The following is a 16,933-nucleotide window of genomic DNA, read 5'->3' on the forward strand; positions in this document are numbered from 1 at the left end:
ATTTGGGGGCTAAATACCAGGCACCTGCCAGCCAGTTAAAAGTGACTAATGCAGCCACCGGACTAAAGACATGGGTGCCAGGCTTTCTGGGAAGGGGCTCTCTTACAACCCCTGACCCTTCGAAGTTGGGAACGTTGGTTTGCCTGGAACCAGCTTCCGCTTTTCCTGTACTTCTGGACTGAGCCAAGGGTTGACAGAGAGGAAAGCCATTCAGCTCCGGGGTCCCGACAACAAGTTGGTTGACCCTGCGGCCATGAGCAGAGCTCTCAAAGTCATGTCGCCCAAGCGAGACTTGCCCATCTATCCTATCTATCTTGAACCTAGCTTCCTAGGTCCTAATGCCTGTCAGACAAACGTCCTCTCGCCTCTCTTCTCCAAGGCTAGTCCTGCTTCTAAAAACCACTCCCTGTCTCTAGTGCTTTTCTAGTTTCTCCTATAAGAATGATTTCTAGTATAAACTCCAGGACTCTATTCCCTTCTTTAGGCACCCGGGCTCACCAATCAGAAAGACATAATTTTTGCCCAAAGCCCCATCAGCAGTGGGGGGACGATCTGGAATTTTAGGATCCCTCCTCAGACTAGCAGGCCTAACAAAAGCTATTCCTGAAGCCAGGATATGGGGCACTTCAGAAATGGTATCTTTCCTGTTCATTTAAGTGAGGACAAAAGGCATCACTCTTCCAACTCTGGAGATCCCTACCCTCCCTTAGGGTATGGCCCTCCACTTCACTTTTGGGGCATAACATCTTTATAGGACAGTGCTAAGGACCCAATACTAACAGGAGAATGCTTAGGACTCTAACAGGTTTTCGAGAATGCGTCAGTAAGGGACACTAAATCTGACCTTCCTTGGTCCTCCTTGTGGTCTAGGAGGAAAACTAGTGTTTCTGCTGCTGCATTGGTGAGCACAACTATTCCAATCATCAGTGTCCAGGGACTGTTGCGGGTTCTTGGGCAAGAGGTGTTTCTACCGCTGTGTCAGTGAGCACAACTATTCCAATCACCAGGGTCCAGGGACTGTTGAGGGTTCTTGGGCAGGGGGAGAAACAAACAAACCAAAACCGTGGGTGGTTTTTGTCTTTCAGATGGGAAACACTCAGGCATCAACAGGCTCACCCTTGAAATGCATCCCAAGCCATTGGGGCCAATTTGACCTGCAAACCCTGAAAAGGAGGTGGCTCATTTTTTTCTGCACTATGGCCTGGCCCCAATATTCTTTCTCTGATGGGGAAAAATGGCCACCTGAGGGAAGTATAAATTACAATACTATCCTGCAGCTTGACTTTTTCTGTAAAAGGGAAGGCAAATGGAGTGAAATACCTTATGTCCAAGCTTTCTTTTCATTGAAGGAGAATCCACAACTATGCAAAGCTTGCAATTTACATCCCACAGGAGGACCTCTCAGCTTACCTCCATATCCTAGCCACCCTATAGCTCCCCTTCCTATTAATGATAAGCCTCCTCTAACATCCCCTGCCCAGAAGGAAACAAGCAAAGAAATCTTTAAGGGACAACAAAAACTCCCAGGCTATTGGTTATATCCCCTGCAAGCTGTAGGGGGAGAGGAATTTGGCCCAACCCGGGTACATGTCCCCTTCTCCCTCTCTGATTTAAAGCAGATCAAGGCAGACCTGAGGAAGTTTTCAGATGATCCTGATAGGTACACAGGTGTCCTACAGGGTCTAGGGCAAACCTTCGATCTCACTTGGAGAGATGTCCTGCTATTGTTAGATCAAACCCTGGCCTTTAATGAAAAGAATGTAGCTTTAGCTGCAGCCCAAGAGTTTGGAGATACCTGGTATCTTCGTCAAGTAAATTAAAGAATTACAGCTGAAGAAAGGGACAAATTCCCTACCGGTCAGCAAGCTGTCCCCAGTATGGATGCCCACTGGGACCTCGACTCAGATCATGGGGACTGGAGTCGTAAACATCTGTTGACCTGTGTTCTAGAAGGACTAAGGAGAATTAGGAAAAAGCCCATGAATTATTCAATGATGTCCACCATAACTCAGGGAAAGGAAGAAAATCCTTCTGCCTTCCTTGAGCAGCTACAGGAGGCCTTAAGAAAATATACTCCCCTGTCACCCAACTCACTAGTGGGTCAATTGATCCTAAAAGATAAGTTTATTACCCAATCAACCACAGATATCAGAATAAAGCTCCAAAAGTGAGCCCTGGGCCCTGAACAAAATCTGGAGGCATTACTAAGCCTGGCAACCTTGGTATTCTATAGTAGAGACCAAGAGGAACAGGCCCAAAAGGAAACGCGAGATCAGAGAAAGGCCATAGCCTTAGTCATGGCCCTCAGACAAACCTTGGTGGTTCAAAGAGGACAGAAAATGGAGCAGGCCAATCATCTGGTGGGGCTTGTTACCAGTGTGGTTTGCAAGGACACCTTAAAAAAGATTGTCCAACGAGAAACAAGCCGCCCCATCGTCCATGTCCACTATACGGAGGCAATCACTGGAAGTCACACTACCCCAGAGGGCAAAGCTTCTCTGGGCCAGAAGCCCCCAACCAGATGATCCAATGACAGGACTGAGGATGCCTGGGGCAAGCACCCATTCATGTCATCACCCCCTCACTGAGCCCTGGGTATGTTTAATCATTGAGGGCCAGGAAATTGACTTCCTCCTGGACACTGGCACGGCCTTCTCAGTGTTAATCCCCTGTCTTGGATGACTGTCCTCAAGGTCCGTTACCATCCAAGGAATCCTGGGACAGCCTGTAACCAGGTATTTCTCCCACCTCCTCAGTTGTAATTGGGAGACTTTGCTCTTTTCACATGCCTTTCTTGTTATGCCTGAAAGTCCCACACCCTTATTAGGGAGGGATATATTAGCCAAAGCTGGAGCTATTATCTTCATGAATACGGGGAACAAGTTACCCATTTGTTGTCCCCTACTTGAGGGAATCAACCCTGAAGTCTGGGCATTGGAAGGACAATTTGGAAGGGCAAAAAATGCCCGTCCACTCCAAATCAGGCTAAAAGACCCCACCAGTTTTCCTTATCAAAGGCAAAATCCCTTAAGGCCTGAAGCTCATAAAGGATTACAGGATATTGTTAAACATTTAAAAGCTCAAGACTCAGTAAGAAAATGCAGCAATCCCTGCAACACCCCAATTCTAGGAGTACAAAAACTGAACAGTCAGTGGAGACTAGTGCAAGATCTTAGACTCATCAATGAGGCAGTAATTCCTCTATATCCAGTTGTACACAACCCCTATACCCTTCTCTCTCAAGTACCAGAGGAAGCAGAATGGTTCACTGTTCTGGACCTCAAGGATACCTTCTTCTGTATTCCCCTGCACTCTGACTCCCAGTTTCTTTTTGCCTTTGAGGATCCCACAGACCACACATCCCAACTTATGTGGATGGTCTTGCCCCAAAGGTTTAGAGATAGCCCTCATATGTTTGGTCAGGCACAGGCCCGAGATCTAGGCCACTTCTCAAGTCCAGGCACTCTGGTCCTTCAGTATGTGGATGATTTACTTTTGGCTACCAGTTCAGAATTTCATGCCAGCAGGCTACTCTAGATCTCTTGAACTTTCCAGCTAATCAAGGGTACGAGGCGTCTAGGTCGAAGGCCCAGCTTTGCCTACAGCAGGTCAAATATCTAGACCTAATCTTAGCCAGAAGGACTAGGGCCCTCAGCAAGGAACGAATACAGCCTATAGTGGCTTATCCTTGCCCTAAGACATTAAAAAATTTCCCAGAGTTCCTTGGAATCACTGGCTTTTGCCAACTATGGATCACCAGATACAGCGAGACAGCCAAGACCCTCTATACTCTAATCAAGGAGATGGAGAGGGCAAATACTCACCTAGTAGAATGGGAACCAGAGGCAGAAACAGCCTTCGAAACCTTAAAGCAGGCCCTAGTACAAGCTCCAGCTTTAAGCCTTCCCACAGGACAAAACTTCATTTTGTATGTCATAGAGAGAGCAGGGATAGCTCTTGGAGTCCTTACTCAGACTCACGGGACAGCCCCACAACCAGTGGCATACCTAAGTAAGGAAACTGATGTAGTAGCAAAAGGCTGGCCTCACTGTTTAAGGACAGTTGTGGCAGTGGCTGTCTTAGTGTCAGAGGCTATCAAAATAATACAAGGAAAGGATTTCACTGTCTGGACTACTCATGTTGTGAATGGCATACTAGGTGCCAAAGGCAGTTTATGGCCATCAGACAACCGCCTACTTAGATACCAGGCACTACTCCTTGAGGAACCGGTGCTTCAAATACATATGTGCATAGCCATCAACCCTGCCACTTTTCTCCCAGAAGATGGGGAACCAATCAAGCATGACTGCCAACAAATTATAGTCCAGACTTATGCCACCCAAGATGATCTCTTAGAAGTCCCCTTAGCTAATCCTGACTTTAACCTATATACCAGTGGAAGTTCACTTGTAGAGAATGGGATACAAAGGGCAGGTTATGCCATAGTTAGTGATGTTACTGTACTTGGAAGTAAGCCTCTTTCCCCAGGGACTAGCACCCGGTTAGCAGAACTAGTGGCACTTACCCGAGCCTTAGAACTGGGAAAAGGAAAAAGAATAAATGTGTATACAGATAGCAAGTATGCTTCTCTAATCCTACATGCCCATGCTGCAATATGGAAAGAAAGGGAGTTCCTAACCTCTGGGGGCACCCCCCATTAAATACCACAAGGAAATTATGGAGTTATTGCACACAGTGCAAAAACCCAAAGAGGTGGCAGTCTTACACTGCCAAAGCCATCAGAAGAAGGTGAAAGAGAAAAGGCAGAAGGAAACCGTTGGGCAGATGCTGAGGCCAAAATTGTTGCCAGGCAGAACCTCCCATTAGAAATACCTACAGAAGGACCCTTGGTATGGAACAACCCCCTCCAAGAGATTAAGCCCCAGTATTCCCCTACTGAAACGGAATGGGGACTTTCACAGAGACATAGTTTTCTCCCTTCAGGGTGGTTAACAACGGAAGAAGGAAAGGTATTTATACCTGAAGGCAGCCAGTGGAAAATACTTAAAACCAATCCTTCCCTGGCAAATGACGGTTGGCTTTGTATCTCTCTTATGTTGCCACTCCCATTCCCGCAAAAAAATTGGGTCTTTACCAACTTAACCTACCACCCTCATTATGAAGGAAAAGACCCTTTCTGACTTCTGAATATGCAATCATTAGCCGACTTCCCCATCTCTGATAGGACGTCTAACAGGACGTGCAATCCAACTTTTATGTTCTTACCTTTCCAACCTCACCTATTACACAAGTAATGAAAAGCCCATACACGGTCCTGTAACTACCAATACCATCTTAACTTTCCAAGCCCCTTTATGCATCCAATGCAACCTGCTATCAGGCCTGCCCCTGGGGCACTTACTATTCCATCAGTGTAATTACACCCTATAACTTCAAGCCCCAACTAATCATAGTAACTTCTGAGTCACTCAAACAGCTCCATTCAGATGGCTTGTCCACTTCTCAGGGTCTCCAAAAATCATTGCCTCCTCCCTGTTTAACAAACAGTCCAGGTTTTGTAATGGCAAATATACTCCCTGGATGACCATTCACCCCTGGACCCTCTGCAGCAGCACCCCCACCACTAGTGAATGCCTTCTCATCCCCTCTTTCAATCACTCTCTCGAATGGTTCCTAGTAGATATGAAATGATTTTTTCTCCAATGGGAAAATAGAACACAGGGAGCCACTCAGTTTGCTCCCAACACCCCTGTCCAGCCACTCACCGGAGCTACTTTAGCAAGTATTCTAGGAGTATGGGAAAATGAAAACAACAAACTTACACACCTTTTTAACATATACAACCAGTTCTGTCTACCCAGCCAAGGTATATCCTTATGTGGAATGTCAACCTATATCTGCCTCCCCACTAACTGGACAGGTACCTGCATCTTAGTCTCTCTAAGTCCCAACATTAAAATTGTCCCAGAAAATAAGACCCAATTGGTACCCCTCAAAGCTCAAGTCCATCAGTGCAGAGCCATACAACTGATACCCCTATTTATAGGGCTAGGAATGGCTACTGCTACAGGAACTGGAATAGGCAGTTTATCTACTTCAGTATCCTACTACCACACACTCTCAAAGGATTTCTCAGTTTGCAAGAAATAACAAAATCTATCCTTACTCTACAATCCCAAATAGACTCTTTGGCAGCAGTGACTCTCCAAAACTGCCAAGGCCTAGACCTCCTCACTGCTGAGAAAGGAGGACTCTGCACCTTCTTAGGGGAAAAGTGTTGTTTTTATACTAACCCGTCAGGGATAGTAAGAGATGCTGCCCGGCATTTACAGGAAAAGGCTTCTGAAATCAGACAATGCCTTTCAAACTCTTATACCAACCACTGCAGTTGGCCAACATGGCTTCTCCCCTTTCTAGGTCCCGTGGCAGCCATCTTGCTATCATCCGCCTTTGAGCCCTGTATTTTTAACCTCCTTGTCAAATTTGTTTCCTCTAGGATCAAGGCCATCAAGCTACAGATGATCTTACAAATGGAACCCCAAATGAGCTCAACTAGCAACTTCTACCGAGGATCCCTGGAGTGACCCGCTGGCCCTTTCACTGGCCTAAAGAGTTCCCCTCTGGAGGACACTACAACTGCAGGGCCCCTTCTTCACCCCTATCCAGCAGGAAGTAGCTAGAGTGGTCATCGCCCAATTCCCAACAGCAGTTGGGGTGTCCTGTTTAGATGGGGGATTGAGAGGTGAAGCCAGCTGGACTTCCTGGGTCGAGTAGGGACTTGGAGAACTTTTCTGTCTAGCTAAAGTTTTGTAAACGCACCAATCAGCACTCTGTAAAAATGCACCAATCAGTGCTCTGTAAAATGGACTAATCAGCAGGACGTGGTGCAGCCAAATAAGGGAATAAAAGCTGGCCACTGAGCCAGCAGTGGCAACCTGCCTGGGTCCCGGTCCCCTTCCACACTGTGGAAGCTTTGTTCTTCTGCTTTTCACAATAAGTCTTGCTGCTGCTCATTCTTTGGGTCTGCACTACCTTTATGAGCTGTAACACTCACTGTGAGGGTCTGTGGCTTCACTCCTCAAGTCAGCAAGACTACAAACCCACCAGGAGGAACAAACAACTCTGGATGCACCACCTTTAAGAGCTGTAACACTCACTGCGAAGGTCTGTGGCTTCACTCCTGAAGTCAGCAAGACCACGAACCCACTGGAAGGAAGAAACTCTGGACACATCTGAACATCTGAAGGAACAAACTCCAGACATGCTATCTTTAAGAACTGTAACACTCACCATGAGGGTCCGTGGCTTCATTCTTGAAGTCAGTGAGACCAAGAACCCACTGGAAGGAACCAATTCTGGACACAGACGGATGGATCAGGGTCCCACTTAAAGAAGCAGTCTGGCTACAATCTGCCAGAGCAGCTGTGCTGTGCTGTGGGGAATTCCTCCCAGTCCAGACTGCCCAGACTCCCTGGATCCAGCAGGCCAAAATGGCGGGTTCTAGCTGCAGAAATGGCAGTCACCCCTCGCCCCAGGATCCCAGTCATTTCAGGCAGTTTCCAGCTTGCTGCCACAGGCTGGCAGCTGGGTTTCCAAGCCAATGGGTCTTAACTTGTGAGGTGCTGTGGGAGTGGAGTCCACAGAGTGATGCCACTTGGCTCTCTAACTTCTGTTCCCTTTCCAGGGGAGTGCAAGGAGGATCTTCTGTCTCACCAGAATTCCCGGGACCAGTGTATGCAAAAACCCCCATGTCTCCCTGAGTGGCATCTCTGAGTGGCCACTGAGAGACCACACACCTCTGTGCTTCAGACCCAAGGCCCTGCTGGCATGGGCTCATGAGGAGATCTCCTGCTCCATGGGTTGCAAAGATCCATGAGAAAAGCAAGGAAAAGCAATGAGTAATTGTGTGACCCTGCCCCACTTGGCTGGACATAGGAGTTTTCCTGGTTCCATGCCCTACCCTGTTTTTCCTTGCTCTTAGGGTCACATTTATTGTCTAGTAAGTCCCAATGTGAGAACCTGGATACCTCAGCTGAAGATGTAGGATTCACTTGCTGTTTTCTTTCTTGTCTGTGAGAGATGTGAACCTCAGCTGCTTCTAATCAGCCATCTTGGCCTAGGATCTATCACGATGTACATTTACAATGTACAAAGTCTCTATTAATTTAAACATTACCTTAACAATAGAAATTTAGAGAATTTCTGTTTGGTGTGAGATATGGTTTGGCTCTCTGTCCTCACCCAAATTTCATCTCAAACTTTAATCTCCATGTGTCAGGGGAGGGCCCTGGTGGGAGGTGATTGAATCATCAGAGCAGACATGCCCCTTCTTGGTCTTGTGATTATGAGTTCTCATGAGAGCTGGTTGTTTGAAAGTATGTGGCACTTCCCCGTTCTCTCTCTCTCTTTCTCCTGCTCTGCCATGGTGAGACATGCTTGCTTCCCCTTTGCCCTCCACCATGATTGTAACTTTCCTGAGGCCTCCCAATCATGCTTCCTGCTAAGCCTGCAGAACTGTGAATCAATTAAACCTTTTTTCATAAATTACCCAGTCTCAGGTAGTTCTTTATAGCTGTGTGAAAACAGACTAATACAGAAAATTGGTACCAGGAGAGTGGGACACTGCTATAAATGTACCTGAAATGTGGAAGCAACTTTGGAACTGGGTAATGGCAAAATGTTGATAATGATATGGACAGTAAAGTCCAGGCTGAGGGAGCCTCAGATGCAGATGAGGAACTTATTGGGAAATAGAGTAAAGGTCACTCTTGCCATGCTTTAGCAAAGAGACTGGTGGCATTTTGCCCCCGCACTAGAAATCTGTGGATCTTTGAACTTGAGATATATGATTTAGGGTATCTGGTAGAAAAAGTTTCTAAGCTCAAAGCATTCAAGAAGTGACCTGGCTATTTCTAAAAGTGTATGTTCATATGCATGAAGAAATAGATGGTCTGAAATTGGAACTTATATTTAAAAGGAAAGCAGAGCCTAAAAGTTTGGAAAATTTGCAGCCTGACCATATGGTAGAAAAGAAAAACTGATTTTCTGGGGAGAAATTCAAGCCGGCTGCAGAAATTTGTATACGTAATGAGAAGACAAATGTTAATAGCCAAGACAATGGGGAAAATGTCTCCAGGGCATTTCAGAGATCTTCATGGCAGCCCCTCCCATCACAGGCCTGAAGGCCTAGGAGGGAAAAATGGCTTCATGGGCCAGGCCCAGGGCTCTGCTGCTCTATGCAGCCTCAGGACATGGCACCCTGTGTCCCAGCCACTCCAACTCCATCCATGGCTAAAAGGGCCCAATGTATAGCTTAGGCCATACCTTCAGAGGGGGCAAGCCCCAAACCTTGGCAGCTTCCATGTGGTGTCAGGCCTGCAGGTGTGCAGAGGCAAGAACCAAGGTTTGGAAACCTCCACCTAGATCTCAGAGGACGTACGGAAACACCTGGATGTCCAGACAAAAGTCTGCATTGGGGTGGAGCCCTCATGGAGAACCTCCACTAGGGCAGTGTGGAAGGGAAATGTAGGGTTGGAACCCCCAGAAAGAGTCCCCACAGGGGCACTGCCTAATGGAGCTGTGAAAAAAGGGCCACCATCCTCCAGACTCCAGAATGGTAGCTATAACAGCAGCTTGCATCACGCACCTGGAAAAGCCACAGGCACTCAGCGCCAGCCTGTTAAAGCAGCTGTGGGTGCTGTACCCTGCAGAGCCACAGAGGCAGAGCTGCCCAAGGTTGTGGGAGCCCACCTCTTGCATCAGCATGCCCTGGGTGTGAGACATGGAGTCAAAGGAAATTATTTCGGCGCTTTAAGATTTAATGACTGCCCTGCTGGGTTCTCGACTTGCATGGGGCATGTAGCCCCTTTGTTTTGGCCAATTTCTCCAACTTGGAATTGAAGCATTTACCCAATGCCTGTACCCTTATTTTATCTTGGAAGTAACTAACTTGTTTTTGATTTTACAGGCTCAGAGGCAAAAGGGACTTACCTTGTCTCAGATAAGATTTTGTACTGTAGACTTTTGAGTTAATGCTGAAATGAGTTAAGACTGGGAGATTGTTAAGAAGGGATCATTGTATTTTGCAATGTGAGAAGGACATGAGATTTGGGAGGGGCCAGGAGTGGAATGATATAATTTATGTTTGTGTCTCTGCCCGAATTTCGTGTCAAATTGGAGGAGGGACCTGATAGGAGGTGACTGCATCATGGGGACAGATCTCCTCCTTGTTATTCTTGTGATAGTAAGTGAGTTCTCATGAGATCTGATCATTTAAAAGTGTGTGGCACTTCTCCCACCTCCTGCTCTGCCATGGTAAGAAGTGCTTGCTTCCCCTTCACCTTCTGCCATGATTGTAAGTTTCCTGAGGCCTCCTAGCCATGCTTCCTGAACAGCCTGAGGAACGGTGAGTCAATTAAACCTCTTTTCTTCATAAATTACCCAGTCTTATGCTTAAGAACACCGCTTCAATTATCATTTTCTTATGTGCATATTTTTGCATGAATGAATTTCCATTAGGTTAGAGCTAGAATTGCTGAGTATATACATACATTTTTATAGACAGCGTCAAATTACTCTCAGAAAAGACCAGGCTTACTTATAAAACTATCACAATGCGTAAGAATATGTGTTTTCTTACATATAATAAATCCTGGGCAAAGGTCAATGTATTTAATATTTGTCACTTTTAAGGGCAAAGATTAGAATCATTTTTGTTTAAAATTTTAACTCTGTTATAACCAAGATTTGCATTCATTCTTTTTATTTCTCCTATAAATTACTAATTCATATTTTATATTTTCTTGTTAAGAATCAATTAGAAGAAATTCTTAAAATATTTTTACTACTAATTCTAGGATTTTTCAGCTGACTTCTTCCATTTCCCATAAAGTATGACTACTTACTGTTCTCTTTGCTAATTAATTAAATTAATTATATTATATTACATATATAACAAATATTGCATATATTTCAAATATTATATACAATATAATTAATTAGGCATTATAACACCTAATAAGTGTTATACTAGAAGTATAACACTTCTAATCCTTTTTCTTATCTAGTTTTATTTCCTAGGAATTTATTTTGAAAGTAGCAATATCAGTGGACATCTTCCTTTTATTGCTAACTTCAATAGGTATATTTTTAATTTTCATCATTGAGACACAATGGAGAAAGAACAGTCTCTTCAATAAATGGTGCTGGGAAAACTGGATTTGCACATGCAAAAGAATGAAATTAGGCCCTTATCTTATACCATATACAAAAGTCTACTCAAAATAGATTTTTTAAAAACCTATGTGTAAGACCTGAAGTCATAAGTTCCTAGAAGCATAGGAGAAAATCTCCTTGAATTACCCTTGGCAATGACGTTTCAAATATCACACTCAAAGCTCAGGTTACAAAAATAAAAATAAGCAAATGGGACTGTATCAAGCTAAAAAGCTTCTGTACAAAAAAGGAAATAATCAACAAATGAATAGGCAGCCTATGGACTAGGAAAAAAATATTGCAAACCACATTTCTGATAGGGGGTTAGTATCCAAAATTTATAAAGAACTCTTTCAACTCAATAGCAGAAAAATAAATAACCTGATTAAAAACTAGATAAAGGACCTAAACACATATTTCCTCAAAGAAGACATAAAAATGGACAACTAGTATATGAAAAGGTATCCAACATTACTAATCATCAGGGAAGTAAAAATTAAAATCATAGGGATCACCTCACACCTGGAGGAATGGCTACTATCAAAAAGACAAGTGATAACAAATGTTGACAAGGGTATGGAGAAAAGATAATCCTACTACTCGGTTGGTGGGACTCTAGAATGGTACAGCTATTATGAAAGACAGTATGGAGGTTTCTAAAGAAATTAAAAATAGAACTACTCATCTTTTTGTAGTTCATGAGCACGATGATTGGGTTTTCACACGAATGTGTGAGATGTGCCACCCTCTGAACCTTTTTATGATCTTGGCACATTACCCATCTGACCTGAAAAAAAAAAAAAAAAAAGAACTACTCTACAATCCAGCAATTCTTTTTCTGGTGTACACCCAAAGGAGAAGAAATCACCACCTCATAAAGATATCTGCACTTCCATGTTCATTGCAGCGTTATTCACAATAGCCAAGATATGAAAAATGAAAACAACTTAATGCCCATTGGTGTACAAATGGATAAAGAAAATGTGGTATATCTACATATTCATAAAGTTGGCCCTTGAACAACACAGTTTGAACCGCACAGATCCTCTAACATAAGAATTTTTTCAACAAATATGTTGAAAATTGTGTGGAGATTTGCAAATATTTGAAAAAAAACTTGCAGACAAACCACATAACCTAGAAATATTAAAAAAATCAGAAAAAGGTAGATGTGTTATGAATGCATAAAATATATGGAGACACTGTTTTATCAATTGCAATGATAAAATATACACAAACCTATTATAAAAAACCAACATTTATCCAAACTTACGCACACAAGCACAGACCATATATGAAGCCGTTTGCTGTCAAGAGAAATGTAAACAAATGTAAAAATGAAGTATTAAATCATAACTGCATAAAATTAAGTGCATATTGTACCACTGTAATAACTTTGTAGCCATCTCCTGTTACTACTGTGGTGATCCCAAGTATTGTGAGTATCCACTTAAAGCCATGTGACGCAAATCATTTCTGATGAGGATTTTGTCTCCAGTAAATTTCATATCACAGTAAAAAGTGATACCTTGGGTTATTGTGTGTTTCTCATCATGTTTAGTGCAATGTAGTAAACTTTGAATAACACCATGTGACCCCTACAAAGTGCCACTATTGATGCTGGACGTGCTCCCAAGAAGGAGAGAAAAGCCATGGCATTACAAGAAAAAGTTGAATTACTTCATAGATACTATAGTTTGAGGTCTACAGCTGCAGTTGTCCAGCATTTCAAGATAAAAGAATTCAGCATAAGAACCATTGTGAAAAAAAGAAAAGAAAAATAAAATTTATGAGGTTTTTGTGCCACTGTGCAAGCAAACATGAAAACTTTGCACTTTTTGTGCAATATATTTTTATCTCATATTGAAAACCCAGCTTTTATGTGGGTATAGGATTGATATAAGAAAGGCATTCTTATAGACTCTAAAATGATTCAAGAAAAAGTGAAGTCATTATATGACAACTTAAAGCAAAAGGAACGGGAAGGATCTAAACCTGGATAATTTAATGCCAGCAAAGAATGGTTTGATAATTTCATAAAGAGCTTTGGCTTATTAAAATGTCAACATAACAGGAGAAGTAGTTTCTGCTGACCAAGAGTCACCAGATGAGTTCCAAGATGTCATTTAAAAAAAAAATCATCGAGGAAAAAGAGTATCTGCCTAACGCGTTTCTAATGCAGATGAAAGTGCCCTGTTCTAGAAAGAAAAAATGCCAGAATGGACATGTATTAGTAAAAAAGAGACGTAAGCACCAGGACTTAAGGCAGAAAGGGATAGGCTAACTCTACCATTTTGTGCAAATGTAGTTGGGTTTAATGATCAAGACTGCCCTTATCTATAAAGCTGCTAACTCCTGAGCCTTGAAGGAAAAAAATTAACATCAGCTGACAATCTTTTGGTTGTACAACACAAAGGCCTAGAGGAGGACAAACCTTTTTCTGAATTAGTTTCATTGATGCCTTGTCCCTGAAGTCAGGAAGCACCTTGCCAGTAATGAACTGCCTTTTAAAGATTTTTTGACATTGGACAATGCCTCAGGCCACTCAAAACCCCATGAGTTCAACACCAAAGGCACTGAAGTGGTCTACTTGCCTTCAACAAGCCTTTAATTCAGCCTCTAGATCAGGGGGCCATAAGGGCCTGTAAGTCTCATTATATATGGTACTCTAACCAAAGGATTGTCAATGCTATGGAAGATACTCTCTATAGAGAATATGATGAATGTCTGGAAGGATGACACCATAAAAGATGCCATCATTGTTATAGAAAAAGCAGTGAAAGCCATCAAGCCAGAAACAATAAATTCCTGCCAGAGAAATCTGTGTCCAGATGTTGTACATGACTTCACAAGGTTTACAACAGAGCCAATAAAGGACATAAAAGAGATTGGAGATTTGGCAATAAAATTGGGGTGAAAGGTTTCAAGATATGAACGCTGGAGAAATTCAAGAGCTAACAGACATCACACCAGAGGCATTAACAGTAGAAGATGTGATGGAGATGAATGCTTCCAAAGCAGTGCCAGACAAAGAGGAGATAGGGAAGCAGTGCCATAAAACAAATTGACATTAGACAATCTGGCAAAAAGGCTCCAATTATTCAAGATTGCTTTTGTGTTCTTTCACAACAGAGACCCTTCTAGGATAAAGGCACTGAAACTAAAGCAAATAGTAGAAGAATTGATACCATATAAAAACATTTTTAAGACATGAAAAAGCAAAAAAGTCAGATAGAAATTATGATGTTATTTCCATAATGTTACATAGAATGTGCCTTTGTCTCCTGCCTCCTTTTTCACTTCCTCCACCTCTTCTGCCTCTGCTATCCCTGAAACAGCAAGACCAGCCCCTCCTCTTCCTCCTCCTCAGCCTACTCAACATGAAGATGATGAGAATGAAGACCTTCCTGTGATCCACTTCCATATAATGAATAGTAAATATATTTTCTCTTTTTAATGATTTTTAATAACATTATTTTCTCCAGCTTACTTTATTATAAGAATACAGTATAAATACAAAATATGTGTTCATCAAATGTTATCACCAGTAAGGCTCTGGTCAATAATAGGCTATTATTAGTTAAGTTGTAGGGGAGTCAAAAGTTATATGCAAATTTTCGATTGTGCAGGGTTCGTACCCCTAACCCTCACATTGTTGAAGAGTCAACTACATATATATACACGTATATATACATATACGTGTATACATATATACACGTGTATATGTATCCTTAGAAAGAGATGCTGCCATTTGCCACAACATTAATGAAATTGGAGGATATTGTGCTAAATATAATAAGCCAGACACAGAAAGAAAAATGTTGCATAATTTTACCTGTATGTGGAACTTTATTTTAAAGAGTCAAATACACAAAGACAGAAAATGAAACAGTGGTTACCATGAGTGAGGAGGGGGAGGAAATGGAGAGATGTAGGTCAAAGAATACAAAATAGCAGATGTGAGGGATGAAAAAATCTAGAGATTTAATGTACACTATGAGGACTAAAGTTAGTAAAACTGTATTGTATTAGGGACTTTTGTTAAATAAGTATATTTTAGCTATTCTTGTTACAAAAAGAAGAAACTATCTGAGATGAAACAAAGGTTGATCTGTTTCACTATAGCAATCATTGTACAATTGATAGGTATCTAGTTGCATCCCATAACATCATGTGGTAAACTTCAAATATACACAATAAAATTTATTTTAAAAAATAAATTTAAAAAATTATCGATCGTTGATTAAGATTTATCTAGAAGTCTGCAAATCCTCATTGTGACAGGTTTTAAGTTTATATTAAACTATTAGAATTCCAGTTTCCTTTGATGCTGTCCCTGCACGACAGGGGCTGGAAGCCTGAGGGTAACATTTTCTTAAATCCTTTGCCCTCAAGTTTCTGTTTTAGATTCCACCATTAAGATGTACTTGTTTGAGATCTGGAAGGCAGGAGGGAAAAATAAATCATCATTTCTCCTCCAGCAGTAGCGGGCAGATTTTCGAACTTTAGCAGAAGTGAGGTTTTGCGGCAATCCCTGTCATCTCCTCCTGAGTCAACCAACTCAGCACGGCGGCCAGCTGTTACCAGAAGCTGCGGTTTCCTGCAGTTCCTAACCAGGGTGTTAGTGGCAACTTCCTAATTTCCTGAAAACTTTGGAAAACCTAAAATCTAATCGTAGACTTTCCAAGGCCTTCACTTCTCTTGTCCTGCCAACTAACGTGTTTCTGAAACTTTTATTGAGATTAGATACAGCCAAGTGTACTTCAGTTTTGAAAGTAACCAACTTCCTATATTAAATTCTTGTTTAAAATACTTAGATTAGCTTTTGTTTCCTCAACAGAGTCCTGACAGATATACCTTTTATTAATAATATTTTCTTTTGTTTCTATTTCATTAAGAGTTTTTGTCAGAAAAGAGTATTAAATTTTACCAAGTAAGTGTTAACTGTGAGAATGACATTAAAATCTTTAATAAGTTTCATCATGGATTTTCTAGTGTTGAGTGATGCTGGCATTTCTAGCCAGTATTTACTGAGTATTTTATTAGTCATATATGTGCTCAATAAAACTGCAGCATGATGTATGATTTTTTTAAGATGCTACTGAATTTGATTGGGTTATATTTTATGTAGCTTTTTGTTTACTCATAAATAAAATTAATCTTTTTTTATTATTCTTGACTGATTTACTAACAGATATGCTAGATTTATGAATGAGTTGAGATGCTTTCTATTTCAATACTGAGACATTATTACTTAAGTATTCTTTTTCTCTGATAAGTTTGTCAAAATCAGCTACAATAATTTGTACCTAAAACTGTTTTAAAAGTAAGTCATTGACTGCCTTTTCCATTTTTTTCTGTTTATTTATATATTCAGCTTTTCATCTCTTCTTTAGTCAGTTTTGACCATTTATATATTCCATAAAATAAATAATATACATAGTCAGTAAAATAGTTTCTTATACAGCCATCCAAAGTACTTTTTTTTACATCTTCAAAATCTTCTCCATAGCAATAATTATGTTTTCTCACTTGTTTCTGATACCAGATAGTTACTTATTTTTAGTTAGACCTTTTTGTTGTTGGTGGTCTATTGAGAGAACCATCTTTTGCTTTTATTGATCAAATCTAGTCTTGAGTGCTTTTATTGCATTAATTCCTGCTTACTAATTCTTGATAATTTTGTTATTAAAAAGTTTTATTTTATTAATTACTGCCTAATTTCTTTTTTCTGTTTGCTTGTTTTATCCAGGTTCAT

General features: G+C 41.5%; 1 non-coding gene across 1 annotated transcript; it reads left to right on the forward strand.

Annotated features, from left to right (window-relative positions):
- The first annotated feature begins 11,858 nt into the window (after positions 1-11,858).
- On the forward strand, positions 11,859-11,963 carry LOC115933886 (small nucleolar RNA U13). Its single transcript, XR_004069729.1, has one exon. It is a non-coding gene; the product is annotated as a small nucleolar RNA U13 (small nucleolar RNA).
- The last annotated feature ends 4,970 nt before the right edge of the window (positions 11,964-16,933 follow it).

The sequence above is a fragment of the Gorilla gorilla genome, chromosome 11, assembly GCF_029281585.2.
Source record: "Gorilla gorilla gorilla isolate KB3781 chromosome 11, NHGRI_mGorGor1-v2.1_pri, whole genome shotgun sequence".
Classification (NCBI taxonomy): domain Eukaryota; kingdom Metazoa; phylum Chordata; class Mammalia; order Primates; family Hominidae; genus Gorilla; species Gorilla gorilla.